General features: G+C 39.2%; 1 pseudogene; it reads left to right on the top strand.

Moving 5' to 3' along the window:
* Positions 1-928: 928 nt before the first annotated feature.
* Positions 929-16,264, top strand: LOC107875437 (annotated as a pseudogene).
* The last annotated feature ends 870 nt before the right edge of the window (positions 16,265-17,134 follow it).

Genomic DNA, 17,134 nt, shown 5'->3' with positions numbered 1-17,134 from the left:
AATCCTGAGATAAAACTTTTTATCCGTCGTTTGGTCGTAAATATTTGGAATAACTTATCCTGGGACTAATTATTATCCCGGGATTATTTTTCTTTGGTATAAAATTATACAAGGACAAAAATACCCTCTTGGGATTGTTATATATAATTAAACATAATTAACATAATTTAACATAATATATTATAATTAAATATATTAACATAATATATATATAATTAAACATAATTAACGTATATATATTCATAATATATTCATAATATTATACGTTTGGTTGTAATATATATATATGTATATTCATAAATAATATATATATATAACATAATTACGTAATATATAACGTATATTATTATGAATATATATACGTTAATTATGTTTAATTATATATATATTATGTTAATATATTTAATTATAATATATTATGTTAAATTATGTTAAATTATATATAATTTAATTATATATAACATAATATATAACGTAATATATTCTCACACACACATAAATTATGTTTAATTAGCGTATAATATATTCATAAATAAATAAATTTTGAACAGTTTTCTGTTCAAAATGGTTGTAAAATATATAAATTATGTTTATTTATATATTTTAAAAAATTTTAAGAATGAATATTTAAAGCTTAAAAAAATATATATATATATAAAAAAAGTTAAATAAGATGGAGGGTATTTTGGTAATCAATCAATTTATTCCTAGAAATTATACCATGCATATTACTTTGAATACAACAAACCAAACACTCAATAAAAATAATCCCAGCATAACTAATCCCATTATAATTTATCCCATCACAACTTATCCCAACATAACTAATCCCGGTATAACTTATTTTCAAACCAAACGACCCCTCAATGATTTGCTCTTGTCTGAACTCATGCCCGGTACACTTCACAAAGCTCACTAGGTGGAGTTTTTGTCGCATTTTGATATGGTTGCATTGTGTCTTTGTGCAGTTGTCAACTTAATTTGGTCAAGTTAATACTTATATATACATCATGTTAATTCAGTACTTTTACAGAAAGAGTCTACAAACGAGTTCCCTATCTGTAGTGATTGTCCATCAAGTGGGTGATACTGCATGATGGCAGGCATCAGTGCTGTGACTGATACGTCAACGGATGCTGATACAGATGATAAAACCTTGGGGGTAAATCTGTTATTGCTTTCTTATCTTATTTAATGTTTTCAAATTTCAAACATTTTTTGTTTTTTCCTTCTCAAAAAAATGTTTTCAAATTTCAGCTGTAGCTTTTCTAGATTTAAATAAGCATCTCCCTGCATGGTATTTTAGTCAATTATTTCTGGTGGGGGTTGGGGCGTGGGGCCGTGGTGGGGGCGGGGGATGAGGAAAGGGCGGGAGTGGGAGGGAGGCCAAGGTTTGGCCGCAGGGGTAGTGGAGGGCATGTGGATAGTGATGGTAGGCTGAGGGTTGGGTCTTGGAATATAGGAACCCTTCAGGGTAAGTCCATAGAGCTTGTGAAGATTCTTAGGAAGAAGAGGATCAATATTGCGTGTGTTCAAGAGACCAAGTGGGTAGGGTGTAAGGCTAGGAAGGTGGATGGTTACAAGCTGTGGTACTCTGGGAGCGAGAGGCGTAGGAATGGAGTTGGCATCTTAGTAGATGAAGAGCTTAGAGGTCAGGTAGTAGAGGTGAAGAGGATCAACGATAGGTTGATGACTATTAAGTTGGTCATTCGGGGGTTTACCCTGAACGTGTGTAGTGCATATGCGCCGCAAGTGGGATCGGAGGGGAGGAGAAGATGCGGTTTTGGGAGGCATTGGAGGAGGTGGTGAGAGGCGTGCCTAGCTCGGAGAAGATTGTTGTAGCAGGAGATTTCAACGGGCACATCGGGGCGTGTTACCGGGAGGCTTTGGTGATGTGCATGGTGGTTTTGGTTTTGGGGAGAGAAATGAAGAGGGGGCTACTCTATTGGAGTTTGCGAGGTCCTTTGGGCTGGTGGTGGTGAACTCGGGCTTCCCGAAGAAGGACGATCACCTGATCACCTTTCGAAGCGCGATAGCCAGGACCCAGATTGACTTTTTGTTGCTTAGGAAAGGGGATAGGGCGTTGTGTAAGGACTGTAAGGTCATCCCGAGTGAGAATCTTTCGACCCAGCATAGGCTCTTGGTTATGAATTTGGGTATAAAGAAGAATAGAAAGAGGAGGAGTAAGGAGTGTAGACCTAGAATTAAGTGGGGCGGCTTGACGCCAGTGAATGCGTGGGAGATAGGGGAGAAGTTGGCGGGAATGGGGGTGTGGGAGTGTAGGGGGGACGTGGATAGTATGTGGGATAGGGCGGCTAGGTGCATCAAGGAGAATGCAAGTGAGGTGTTGGGTGTTTCTAGGGGCCGGGCCGGGCATCATCGGGGGGATTGGTGGTGGAATGAAGAGGTGGAGAAGAAAGTGGGGACCAAGAAAGGGGCGTATGCTAAATTGGTTGAGAGTAAGGACGAAGAAGAGAAGCGGATAAACAGGAAAGAGTACAAGCTAGCTAGGAAGGAGGCTAAGTCAGCAGTCACGGCAGCTAAGACGGCCGCTTTTGAGAGCTTGTATGCAGGGTTACAGGGGAAAGGAGGGGAGAAAAAGTTGTTTAGACTCGCTAAGGCTAGGGAGAGGAAGGGTTGTGACCTCGATCAGGTGAGGTGCATTAAGGGGGGAGGACGGTAGAGTGTTGGTGGAGGACGGCCACATTAAGAATAGAGGCAGTCGTACTTTTATAGGCTCTTGAATGACGAAGGGGATAGAGCTATTGTGTTAGGGGAACTGGAGCACTCAGAGGAGTGTCGGGATTTTAGCTACTGTAGACGTTTTAAGGTAGAAGAGGTTAGAGAGGCTGTTCGCAGGATGCGAAGGGGTAGGGCGACTGGGCCGGACGAGATACCGGTGGAGTTTTGGAAGTTCGTTGGAGAGGCTGGTGTAAGGTGGTTGACTGGATTGTTTAATGAAATCTTCGAGACGGCAAAGATGCCCGAGGCTTGGAGGTGGAGTACCATGATCCCTCTCTATAAGAATAAGGGTGACATCCAGAGTTGCAATAACTATAGGGGGATTAAGTTATTGAGTCACTCTATGAAGATTTGGGAGAGAGTGGTCGAGGTGAGGCTGAGACGGATAGTGTCTATTTCGGAAAACCAGTTTGGATTTATGCCTGGCCGCTCGACGACGGAGGCAATTCACCTGGTGCGGAGGTTGGTGGAACAGTATAGGGAAAGGAAGAAGAACGTGCACATGGTATTTATCGACCTGGAGAAGACTTACGACAAAGTCCCCAGGGAGGTGCTTTGGAGATGCTTGGAGGTGAGTGGAGTACCGCTGGCATATATCAGAGCAATTAAGGATATGTATGATGGAGCGAAAACTCAGGTGAGGACGGCGGGAGGAGACTCAGAGCATTTCACTGTCTTGACAGGATTGCATCAGGGATCTACTCTTAGTCCCTTTTTGTTTGCGTTGGTGATGGATGTGTTGACGCGGCGTATTCAAGGGGAGGTGCCTTGGTGTATGCTTTTTGCAGACGATGTAGTTCTGATAGATGAGACTCGAGGGGGTGTGAATGACAAATTAGAGGTGTGGAGGCAAACTCTTGAGTCTAAAGGGTTCAGGGTGAGCAGAAGCAAGACAAAGTATGTGGAATGCAAGTTTAATGACGTGAGGCGGGAGAATGAGGTAGTAGTGAAGCTGGAATCACAGGAGGTATGTAAGAGGGATAGTTTCAAGTATCTTGGGTCCGTGATCCAGAGTAACGGTGAGATTGACGAGGATGTCTCGCACCGTATTGGGGCGGGATGGATGAAGTGGAAGCTCGCGTCGGGGGTGTTGTGTGATAAGAAGGTGCCGCCCAAGCTGAAAGGCAAATTCTACAGGGTGGTAGTCCGTCCTGCCATGTTGTATGGAGCGGAGTGTTGGCCAGTTAAGAACTCCCACATCCAAAAAATGAAGGTGGCAGAAATGCGGATGTTGCGCTGGATGTGTGGGCTGACTAGAGGGGATAGAGTTCGGAATGAGACTATCCGGGAGAAGGTTGGTGTGACTCCAGTGGAGTGCAAGATGCGGGAAGTCCGATTGAGATGGTTCGGACACGTGAAGAGGAGGGGCATGGATGCCCCGGTTCGTAGGTGTGAGAGGCTAGCGTTGGATGATTTTAGGCGGGGTAGAGGTAGGCCGAAGAAGTACTGGGGTGAGGTGATTAGGCGGGACATGGAGCAGTTACAGCTCACCGAGGACATGACCCTAGATAGGAAGGTCTGGAGGACGCGAATTAGGGCAGAAGACTAGGGCCGGTTTGGGTCACTAGTGTAGGGAATTACTTGGTGGGGGTTTTATTCTTGTTATGATTCCGTGTTCCATGTTCTATTACGAATCTGTGTGCTTTCCTCTGTTTTCTAATACTTATGGGTGCCGTATTTATTATGTAATCTAGTTCTGTGCTGTACTATGAGTTTGTGTGGTATCTCGTGACTTGAGCCGGGGGTCTATCGGAAACAGCCTTTCTACTTCTTTAGAGGTAGAGGTATGGACTGCGTACATCTTACCCCCCAGACCCCACTAGGTGGGAATACACTGGGTTTGTTGTTGTTGTATTTCTGGTTATCTTCATTCAAAGTTGGTTCTCTTTTAGAGCTCAATTGGCAAGCTAAGATTATTTCTTTTTCAAAGAAATATAGCCAATGTAAGTTTGTTTCTATTCTTGACAAGTTAAAACAAAATTATATTTGTAATAAAACTTGAAATAACATGAAACTTCCTTTGATTTTTGTTTTTCTTATTTTTTATTATTGAGATTCTAGAAGTATAGGAGCCTGATCACTAAATGGTTCACCTTATGTAAGATAGTTCCGGACACATTGCCAGTACTGTGCCATATACTGATAAACAGAGGCGGATTCAAAATTTCAAACTTGTGGGTTCCCAAAGGCTCCTTTCCCACCACTAAGCTATCCCTTGGTTTAGTTATGGGTTCCCACCTATTAATATTTATAACTTTTTGACGATTTTTCTATGTAATTTTAAGCCTTACGGTAGCGGGTGTGGGTTCCCGGGAACCCACACCTTCTACTCTACATCCGCCACTGCTGATAAAAGAAATGAAGTTATAATCACCATTCCAAAGTATTGATCACCCATTGATTTCCAAGGTGCAGTACTTAAGGATATTTTGCGGTTGATTGCAAGTGTAGTGGAAAGGAGAACCCTGACCTAATATAATTTTCCTAACATAAACTAAGCTATAACCTCAACTAGTTGTTATTGCCTATATAGATCCATTATGCTCTATTACATTGTCTCTGTATACTAGAATTACGTGAAACGATTTCTTCTTTTTCCTGATCTGCAAAACTATCAGTGTTTTTTAGGAAGAAAAGAGGAGCACTGAAAGAGGAGCAATTATATATTAGAAAAGAACACATTTTATTTCAATCTAGTTAATGACTCTAGAAATTTCCAGAATTTCCAGAAAAGAACCTTTTGATTCCTAATGAAATTGTTCTTCCTCATTCTTGGTGCAGTTTCATAACTCTCAAGCACTGGGTGCTGTTTCTGATGGAAGTGACAAAACAAGAGATCAAAAGGTTATTCTACTGTGCACATACAAAATTCGATTGGAATAATGCTCGGGGAAAAAAAGTTTTCTAAATGAGTTGAACTCTTCTTGTGCAGACGCTTCGTAGGCTTGCCCAAAATCGTGAAGCCGCACGAAAGAGTCGTCTAAGGAAAAAGGTAGATCCTCTTACGGTTGCACTGCTGTTTGATTTGTATATGTTTCTTCCTCTTTTACTTATGATTTGATTAGCGGATGGGTTAACAATCCAAAGGGTTTTTTTTTTACAAAACTTATTGAAGTATATTTTACTCCCTCCGTTTAAAAAAGAATGACCTACTTTCTTTTTTAGTCCGTTTAAAAAAGAACCCCTTTCCATTTTTGTCAATATTTTAATTTCAACTTTCCACATGGCATGTTTAGGACCACAGGATTAAAGGGCATTTTGGTACATTTGACACAACTTTAATTTAAGGCCACAAGATTCAAAAGTTTTATTTATTTTCTTAAACTTTGTGCCAAGTCAAAGTAGGTCATTCTTTTTTAAACGGAGGGAGTATCACATAACAAAAAACACAGAACCATTTGAGGAAATGATTATGGATCTTGGCATAGTACAAAATGTTTTAACTGTTCAGTGCTTTTAGTCACTTTGGATCAATACTGGAGTAGCAGGACGCAAAACTTCAATGGAAGTTAGTTTGTGCTTTAGTGTGAGAACAACAAGGATATCTTCAAGATAAATATACCTCTAAGGGTACAGTTTACTGAATGAACAGAACCTCTGAAATCTGTTGCTCTGGGTAACCTGATGAGCAACTGTTGTCTGGTGCTGAATGCATGGACTGCGTGAGCTGCATTGGATTTGTGTAACTATCTATCTGGTGTATAGGTAGAAGTATCTGAACAGTGCATGTATACTTTGCCCTAGGTATCAATCCTTTCAATTTCAACTGAAGTGAATCAATGAATTCTCAATCCCAATTACCCATAGCATGAATAAACATACTTCACTGAGTTTAGGTTTAGAAATAACCTTTTCACCTGATGAACTCAAGAACCTCATTTTTTGGATAATATTATCATTTCATAAATGTGAAATCTGTTAATAATCCGAGAATCTATAGTAAAATCACGTTTCTGTACACATATTTGCAGTGGAGTCCATTCTTCACTCACCTAAGTGTTCCAGATCGAAGGAACACAGTTCCTTTCTTACAAAATCGAGTCCTAGTCTCTTTGAATGAGTTGGGAATGAAAAATTCCATCAAACTAGGCTTTATAATTTTATTTTCATGGGGCTTTGACTCTTTGACATCAAAACTAATAATTTCCCAAAAGATCGAGCATACCTCATCGAAGTTCAATCTTCTCATGGACTGTAGTCATTGTCGAAGCCTCTAGTTGTTCTTGCTAGAGATAGTTATCAAATAAATATCATTCTTGCTAGAGAGATGCCATGTGACCAGGAGGTCACGGGTTCAAGTCATGGAAACAACCTCTTGCCGAAATGCATGGTAAGGCTGCATACAATAGGCCCTTATGGTCCGGCCCATCCTTGGATCCCGTGCATAGCGGGAGCTTTAGTGCTTCAAGTTTCCCTTTTTTCAGAGAGATGCCAAACACCACATAGAAGTGAATCAGCTTACTTTGCCCAACCAAAGTCCAGTGCAAGTTCTGCCTAAAACTTGTTATCAAAAATACCACCTTTTTTAATGCAGAAATTTAACATGTGCACTGTTAATCCATTTTGTACACCCGATGAAAGAGATTTACAATCGGCGTGGCTCTTCTGCACTCACTTGATATTGGTGGATTGAGCTTTTGCCTATTGTCCAAGATTCCCCATTGTAGGGTCCCCTTAATTCAGGCTTCATTTCCTTATCCGATATTTACCCCAACTTATTCTGTTTCCAAACCAAAATTGCACTGGTTTTGAATTTCCTATTCTTACCCCGTATACCTCATTTCATTAATTTTCAACCAAAAACTTAAAATGTGACTCTTACGTACTTTTAGCATCCCCTCACGGTCAAATACATTCTTAATCACATCACCACATAATTATAATTGTCTTTCTGGTCAATAGTAATAGCAATTCATTCTTACATGTAAAGACGGGTTGGAGTTCACACTTCGCTTTCATTACGTTTTGTTCCTATCTATGTCTACATCAATTTGGAAATTTTTAAATCTTCCGAAGCTACTTCCTCATATATGATTTTAGGTTTACCTTCGGTTATTACACTTATGGCTTGATATTTGCAGGATGATGTAGAACATATGAAACAATCCTAGACGACCTTTTCTTATTAGATCTTGTTTTGTACTACTTGTACTTTGTGTCGGCTGTGGCCACTTTTAATTCCTATATTGTTTTGGCTGAACATCTATCTTCACGTTCTTATTATTATAACTCTGCTTTTGTATATATCGGGCCATAAAGGCGCAACTTTCCTTGTTGTTGAAGACAAAATTAGGAAAATAGAAGTGTGTTCTCTTCAACAGCTTAAGCTTTTAGATGAAGTGGTTATACCTTTCAATATGGTGTTAGAGCAGACAGATGCCTTGGGCATTGCAACCCATTATTAAGAAGAATTTCAAATGCTTGACTCATGAAAACGAATCAAGCCCGCATGTGAGAGGGTGTGTTAGAAAACATAATTAAGAAAACAAAAATGTGCTCCCTCTAACAACTTAAGCTTTTACATGAGATGGTCACAACGTAAACAATTGTTATATACAAGAGCGGATCTACTGGGAGGGGAGTGGGTTCACATGCACCCGTGCTCCCCTCCCTAAACTAGGTACAATACCCTCTTTTTTCTTGTTATAATATTTAGATTAGCTTGTGTCAACTCAAGCTTAAGTGATTATTTTGGTGCACTGGTGACGGAGTGCATCTTTGCCCTCCATGCCGGGTGTGCAATCCCGACTCCCTTCTTCCTTTTTAGTTAATAAACAGGGCTCAATCCAATGCTCTTTCTGTTTTTAAATTTCCCATGCCCATTTTTATTAATAAACAAGGTTTCAATCCATATACTCATTTTTAATTACTAGAAAACATACACGTTTCTTTTTCTTGCTTGGTTACACATTTTCCCTTTTCTTTCTTGGTCATTCTTTTTAATTATAGAATCCCTAAAAATCAAAAAACACACCTCTCCTCAAACATGCTCTCTATGTAATAGGATGGATGAAGATTTTGTGAATGGTTGTTTAATGTAATAGGATGGATGAAGATTTTGTGAAAGGTTGTTTAGTTTCTTATAAAGAGCGTAAGATATTTAAAAGTGTAAGTAATGATGCTATTATTATTAATTGTTTTCTAAGTATGAAAATTTGTGGACATTTGTAAAATGAAAGATGTTTTTTTGTGAATGTAGTATAAACTATGCTTTGCCCACCAAGTTGTTGTCATTGAGAATTTTGTATGATTGAGCTGAAGGTCTATCTTAAAGGTAGTGGCGCAACCATGGTCTTGAAATCCTGGACACGCCTTTGGTTATATTGAACTGCAGGTTTTACTACCACTTTACAGTAATTGTGTTTCACTTTGTTGGCCATGAAGATGAGAGTTGCAAAAATGAGGATGCTGAGGTGGATATGTGGGCATACTAGGAGAGATACGATTAGGAATGAAGATATTCAGGACAAGGTGAGAGTGGCCTTTGTGGTGGACTAGATGAGGAAAGGGAGACTGATGGTTCAGGCATGTGAACAAGTGATGCGCAGATGCTTTAGTAAGGAGATGTGAGAGGTTGGTTAATGGTGGGTTTAAGGAGAGTAGAGGTAGGGTGAAGAAATATGGTTAGACAGGACATGGCGTATCTTCAGCTTATCGAGGACATAATTTTAGATAGGAGGATATGGAAGTCCGGGATTCGGGCAGAAGGTTGGTAGCTAGTTAAGCATTTTCTTGCTTTCCCTTGGGCTAGTCTTGATGGTAGATTGGTGCACGTACATGTTACTCTTTTCATACCAGTAGTAGTAGCATTATTCTTGTAGTTTCTTGCCCTACAATTTTTGTTACTACCCATTGTTTCTTGTGCTTCGGTTATCACATTATTTGGCTGTTGTTAGTGTTCCTTGTGTTCTGAATGCTATGTAATGCTTTCCCTATTATTTTCTATGTACTCCTTACTTCTATGTTTTCTTTTTCAAACTGCTTTGATGTTCATTTTTGGAGCCGATGTATGTATGTTACGTAGCACTCCTCCATTTCACATCTTGATTCATCATGCTATTTGCTTGCAAAATAGATTATATATATGTGAATTTCTGCTTTTGTGCTGCATAAATATGTCTAGATTAGCTTCACTTTCGTTATTCTTTTGGTTTTCTGCTGTTGTATGACCTTCTAGTCCTAAGAGATCTTATATCATTGTTTACACCAGTATTTTGTATGTTTTATTCTTTGGTGGCCTAGGCATATGTTCAACAGTTAGAGAGTAGTAGAATGAAGCTGACATAGCTTGAGCAAGAGCTTCAACGAGCTCGTCAACAGGTTTGTTTAGCAATTGACTTTTGGTTCTGATTTGTTTTTCTTTTGTTCTAGCACTAGTGCCCTGTGTAGTTATTAGCTAGTTGCCATTAAGATGATAACCATTTTTGATAAATTTTTCTTAATCTGAAGGGCATATATGTTTCAAGTTCAGGAGATCAATCACAGTCAATGAGTGGAAATGGTATGTTTTATCTGCTTTTGAATTCTCAAATAAATTTTAGTTACATGGGTTGCATGTGAATGAAGTGTTTGACTCACTAGTGAAAAACATACCGATATGTTGTCAAGTAGCAGTAGATTTGTGTTATAGAGGAGAGAGGAGCGACACCTGAATCGTTGCCATAAAGGAGCAACTCATGATTGATTCCCAGATAGAGGAGCAATTCCTGAACAGTCATCCAGAGTAGTGACAACATCAAAAAGAGGAGTTGTTTCGTTACTGAAAGGCCGAAGCAAATGAAACATTTGGCTTGGTAGCTGAGACAAAGTGGCCTACCGCCCTTGGCAACATAAGTTGTTTAAGTCTCTACCCAGATCGTAAAGGCTCGGATACCATGTGAAAATAGAAAAATCGTCTCATTAACTTTATTAAGTAGCAATGTGCAAGATGTGCTCTTTTATTGGAGTCTTATGATACAATATGCATGTAATCAATTTTTGTACTACTGGGTAAGTGGTATTTTACAATTACAACAACAGCATAACCAATGTAGTCCCATAAGTGGGATCTGGCTAGGTTAGAGAGTACGCGGACCTTATCCCTATCTTGGAAAGTAGAGAGGTTTTCGATAAACCCTCAGCTCAAGAAAAAGCATTTCATAAAAGGAAATAATGGAAGTGAAGAAATTATGGCAAGATACTCTATAGAGAGCAAAACAAAACATTCTTTAAGAAGGACATGAAACAACAGATGGTAACAAAAAGGCAAGAAACTACAGGAGGAATTCTATGACTACTAGTAAAGAAGGATAAAAGAGACAATGCTCTATTACTTACTAACCTTCTACCCTAATACACGTCCTCCACAACTTTCTATCAAAGGTCATGTCCTCGCTAAGTTACAACCGTGTCATGTCCTGTGTAATCACCTCTCCACAATACTTGTTCAGTCTACCTCTAGCTCTTTTGAAGCAATCCATAGCCAACTTCTCACATTTCTGCACTGGGGCATCTGCACATCTATTGTTTACATATTCCAACCACCTCAGCCTCATTTTCTGTATCCTGACCTCTATCGAGGCCACCCCCACCTCGTTTCAAATATCCTTATTTCTAATCCTATCTGTCCTAGTGTACCCACACATCCTCTGCAACATTGTCGTTTCCACAACTTTCATCTTCTAAACATGAGAGGTCTTGACAGGCTGACTCTCTACTCCGTACAACATAATTGATCGAACCACCACTTTGTAGAACTCGCTCTTAAGTTTTTTCTAATGTATCCTATAGAATATTCTATAAGAATTTTCTTATTCGAGTGCAATGAATCTTGACATGTATAACTTGATATTCTAACTGGGCTGAACATGGGGTAAACCAAGGAGAGGATGCCTAATATTTCCACATTGGTTGAGAGAATGAGTTACGGTCTCCTTATATTCTCACCTCATGAGCTACTTTCGAGGATGAGTTCAGCCTAAATTCACTTGATAAAGCCTAATGCACCTTCAGATGCACAGGTATTAAGGTGCAATACTATAATGACTAAAGCTGGTAAAACTGGATAAAGTAGACCTATAATTGATGTGGACATAGCTAAGAGAAGAACACAATGGAAATGAAGATCCATTGAGGCTGTAAAAGTAGTTGGAATCCCTTATCAACAAAAAATAGTTTGAATTAAGGTTTAGTTGTTGCAATAACATAGATCCAATATTTGTCATACGTCTTTTTGCTGGTTAGAAATTTTGTCTTTGTAGTGAGAATTTAGAGTCTTTAGTTTTGCTGAACCCTATTTTTCGTTAAAAGACGGCATTTGCCAATACTAGAATGAAATGTGTCGAATTGAGTGGAGTGGATGAAGAAGGTTCATATAACTGGCACAACTAGTTTGTGATTAAGGTATACTCGATTGAACATAACATGAATTGCCCTATATATATTGACACTATGTTGGGTACTATGTAGTTTTGATGATTGACAATTGACACATGAATGAAACATGTTACTTGAGCTGATCCACACATAAGAAAGCAGATTTCCAGTTTCACTGATAGATGCAAACAAGATTGCTTAAAGACAGGAACGAATAAGCAAGCCTAATTCTGATACACTCAATTTACTGATCATGTGGGGAATATAACAAGCTAAATTTGATTCAAACACTTAATGATAAGAAAAAGCAATTTGAGTTGAAAAAGGAGTCCTACGTGAAGGAGTTTCACTTCTGAGTATATCCTGAAGAGACCTATGTGTGGGAGGAGAAAGATTCTGATAAATAAACTTGTGCTGATTTAAGAGTTGAAGTTTTACTACAACACTAAGTATACATGAGTTGGAATTGAAGGAGTCTCACTTGAAGTAGAACTCTAGGCAATGAGAGTTCTGATTAAAGGAGAAGTTTGAACTAAAGAATGACTCTTTGAAGAGCTGTGCTTAAATAGAAGATGCACCAGTCAGAATAACTTGCACACTTACAAAGCAGAAAAGCACAATCGACTGATTGACTTCACGAAGTGCTACTCAATCACTGAAGAAACACATTGAAGAACATGGTCCTAAGTATAGAATCTAGCTAAGAGTTTTACAGTTGATTTTTAGAGTTGTTCATTGTGTTTGAACTATTGATGTAATATTAGTTTCAGTGTGTTATAAACTGAACTAGGAGCTAGTCTTCGAGTTGGGGAAAACTCAGAGACTTTGGGAACGCATACCTTGGGAGGTGCGTGTGTAGTTAGGAATTAGAGTTTATAATTCCTAGTCGTTGTGTTAAAGGAATAAGAGTTTATAATTCCTATTTGTTGGTTACAAGAGTTTTGTAATCAGTCGTTGTTGAGGCTCAAAGTTATTTAGTGAAGTTGGGGTTAAATCCTGTAGAGGTGCAGGTCGTGGGTTTTTACACCTTTTTGAGCTGGGTGTTTTCCACGTAAAAATCATTGTGTTCCTTACTTACTGTTTTACTGCTTCCCTGGAACACGTTAGGCAACCCGTTCCATCCATAGGCAACTCTTACGTTAAAGTCACTGATCAGTAGGGCACGAATTCTTAACACACTATAATCATTCTAGTAGGAGCTAGGTTTAGAATTCTGGAAAATAATGTAATATTAACATCTGTATCTTTCAGGAGCTTTGGCATTTGATGTTGAATATGCACGATGGCTGGAAGAGCACAACCGGCGTGTAATTGAGCTGAGAGGAGCTGTAAGTTCTCATGCTGGTGATGGCGAACTGCGTATAATTGTGGATGGCATCTTGGCGCACTATGATGACTTATTCAGGATTAAGGGTAATGCTGCAAAGGCTGATGTTTTCCATATATTGTCAGGCATGTGGAGTACTCCTGCAGAAAGATGCTTCTTATGGCTTGGTGGATTCCGTTCATCGGAACTTCTCAAGGTGGGAATTGTCCTTATAAAAAAGTGATACAACTGCTTGGGTAGCCTCAATCCCTAACTCGCTGATTGAATTCGGAAAAGAAACTGGTGGGGAGGTTTTACAACTGGATTGATAGTTATCTAAATTCAAAAGAGTTCATTGTTGAGTAAATTTTTTTTTTTTTTCTTTTTTTAAGAACTTGGCCTGGCAAGTCAGCTTAGTCTTTCATACGAAAGTCTTACTATTTTGTACCTTCACCATGAACTATAAAGGACAATTGACTACTTCTGACCTTAGTTACAACCACTTTCGTGATGAAGAACTTCCCAATACTTTTCTAGACAAAAGTTCTTGGTAGAATGCTATCCAAATTGAGCATCCTTGCAGCTTCTGTTTGTTGCTGGGTTTTTTTGGTACATTGAAGAGACTTGAATTTCTCTGTTTCTCTGACAGTCTTGCTATAGATATACCTCTTCCTCCTCTGTTACCTTCTCTTATTCTGGTTCCTACTGAGCAATTCTCTCATTCTGGTTCCTACTGAGCAATTCTCTTTGCTATGTTTAGCATTAGATGTCTAAATTATTCTATCCTAATATTCTCTTTTCAAGGGCTGTAGATGGTAAGAAGGGAGGTTACTTTTTACTTCCGTTGCTCTCATTACCTCAATACTTTCTGCTACTCTTAAATATCTGGCTTCTTTGTTGCAGCTTCTTATTAATCAGTTGGAGCCTTTAACTGAACAACAGTTGTTGGCAATCAACAACTTGCAACAGTCATCCCAACAGGGTGAAGATGCTTTATCTCAGGGAATCGAGGCATTGCAAGAGTCATTGGCTGAGACCCTGGCACGGTCTCTTGAACCTTCAGGCTCCTCTGGGAATGTTGCCTATTACATGGGTCAAATGGCCATGGCAATGGGGAAGCTAGGGACACTTGAGGGCTTCATTCGCCAGATGCTTAATGCTTTACTTGTGCAGTTGTGTGTATTCACCATTTCACTTGAAAAATAGACTTGGTTATCTAGTTCTCTCCTGAACAGCCTCAAATTTGTCATTGATAGTCACACTTACGCATCTTTTACTTGCACCCTGACAGCCTTTCAAGACTGAATGAAAAAACTAAAAAAGGTGATAGAAGAAAAGTCATATATTACTCCAAGTTCATCAAGAGAGATTCAGATACTAATTTCCTCCAAACAAACTCATTTACTACATCATGTGGAAGCCTTTAGAAGGCTCCCAACCAAATGGTCACTTTTCGATTACATCCCAAAAGGTACCCACCGTCCGACATCCCTCATGGACATGATTGGCCACCTAAACTATCGTATTCTATCTCCGTGACAAAGAAAATGCACTTTGCTTGTAATCCTGAGGGAGAAGGAGGAGATGGAGAGAAGTAGTTGTGTTTTTTTTTAACTTAGTAACTGATTGACTCTCTCTTTCATTTTATTTGGTGGTGTTTGATTGGGAACGAAGTTTAAGAAACAAAAGTGACTTTTGGCATATACCAACTTTGTCCTTAGAATTTGTGGTCTGAACTGCCTGACATCCCTATGGTTGTAAGAGCAGGGTAAAATGAGAAATTTAATCTTAATAAGTTTCTAAAAATAAAAAACGTAATCATTCTTTTTGGAATATGTTAAAAAGGAAAGAATTCCATATAAAATGGGTTAGAGGGACTAATAAAAATAAGTTACAAGTTTCATCTTTTGTGCGTAAAAGTATCTTAGAAAATACAGAAATACATGTGAGATTAGTAAAGGACCAAGCACCATGTATTTATTATACTATTTGACAAATATTGCTTCCAGAAAGAAAAGAAGATTTATTGTTGAAAGACCTTGCATTGCATTAGAGCCATCTCCATAACATCTATGTTCTGGAATGCAGCAGTTTAGTTGGGTTAGATGGTAAATTGTATAAATGAGATGCCAATATACAAATATTTATCTGCACGCATGTTTGAGTACATTGGTACCATTAGAAAATATAGTGAACTCGTAGTGCTTTTTATTTTGTATAATATTGGTTTCAAATGAGCTTAAATGGAGCAACATGGTCAGTGGATATTCACATAACCAACCCCAACTTGCTTGGGATTGAGGTGAAGTTGTGAGTACGGGGATAGCGAATGTAAAGTTAAAATCATTTAAGCAAGAGGGTACTTCTACAGGTAAGTAAGATTGGCTGGTGATGATGCCTAGATGAGATACTCCTATCTTCACTATCTTTGTTTTGAGTACATGTTGAAGGCTTTCCCTGGCATACAAAAAGCTAACCTATAAATGTTATTATCAGGCTGATAACCTACGGCAACAGTCGCTGCAGCAAATGCATAAAATATTGACCACTCGTCAATCAGCTCGTGCTCTTCTTGCCATCAGTGATTATTTCGCTAGATTGCGAGCCCTTAGTTCTCTCTGGCTTGCTCGTCCCCGAGAGTAATGAGTAACCAACTTTCTCCTTGGTGACATTTGTAAATGAGAACCTCTTCCTGGAACGCTGCTGGCTTCAATGAGCTTCCTCCATGGTGGACGATATCACTCCCATCTTAAGAGTTTGTGCACCATTTCAGTCCTACTTGTTCATTGTTGTAATGGTACACTTCTTTTACAGCTCTCCAAGCTTGTATCAGTTATCATATCTAGTTAGATAGATATAATTGTTGACTACCTTTCTAATTTCTATTCTTTGTCATTGTAATGTCCAAACTGATCAATAATGTAATTTATCTTAGCATATTTCAGGTTAATGGAAATGACAGTGGCTGACTTGCTCTCCAATCTGTCTTGTTGTATCGTTGGACTTATATTTCTCTTTGTGGATCCACATTGTGTACGTATATCTCAGACTAGTTGAGGGGGCCACAGGTATTGTCATTGTAACACCTCGGACTTTCTGACATGTGTATAGAGCTTAGAACGAGCCCGAGACCCCTAGATCGAGAATAAACCACTTTAGGTTTGGTTCAGATGGGTTGGAGGTAATTTTAGACATAAAAATGACCAGTGCGACAGGAGGGGGACCCCGCGTGGCAGCCCCGCATCGTAAGGGCCACCGCGAGAGGCCACTGCCTCGCCCATGCAGAGGGTCCCGCACCGCGAGGGGGCCAACTCGCGATGGGGGTCATGCCGCGAGGCTGCCCCCACGCAATGGGGGTCGCGCTGCACCCTGTCCGTTCGTCGATATATGGTTGTTTTACGTATGTTCCAAGGGTATTTGAGTCTTTCTAGATCCTTCAGCCGTTTCTAATCCACCCAATATGTGTTTAGGACCCCAAAAACGACTCTTTTCACTTTTAAGTCTCTTAGTTATCATTCTTAAGAAAAAGGGAGGAGAAAACTATCTAGGGTTCAAGGCTATTTAGACCTAAAGATCAAAATTTTGTCAACTTCCCTCAATTAAGAGGTATGTGAAAGGATCCCAACACTATGGGCTTAACTATGGTGTTTTGAAAAACTCTTAAGTTCTATATATATATGTTATGGGTTTTGAAATTAGTTGAAGAGCATGCATTGTGAACCCCTTTTTGAT

The sequence above is a fragment of the Capsicum annuum genome, chromosome 1 (assembly GCF_002878395.1).
Source record: "Capsicum annuum cultivar UCD-10X-F1 chromosome 1, UCD10Xv1.1, whole genome shotgun sequence".
Lineage (NCBI taxonomy): Eukaryota > Viridiplantae > Streptophyta > Magnoliopsida > Solanales > Solanaceae > Capsicum > Capsicum annuum.
This window is presented reverse-complemented; position numbering and strand designations above follow the sequence as displayed.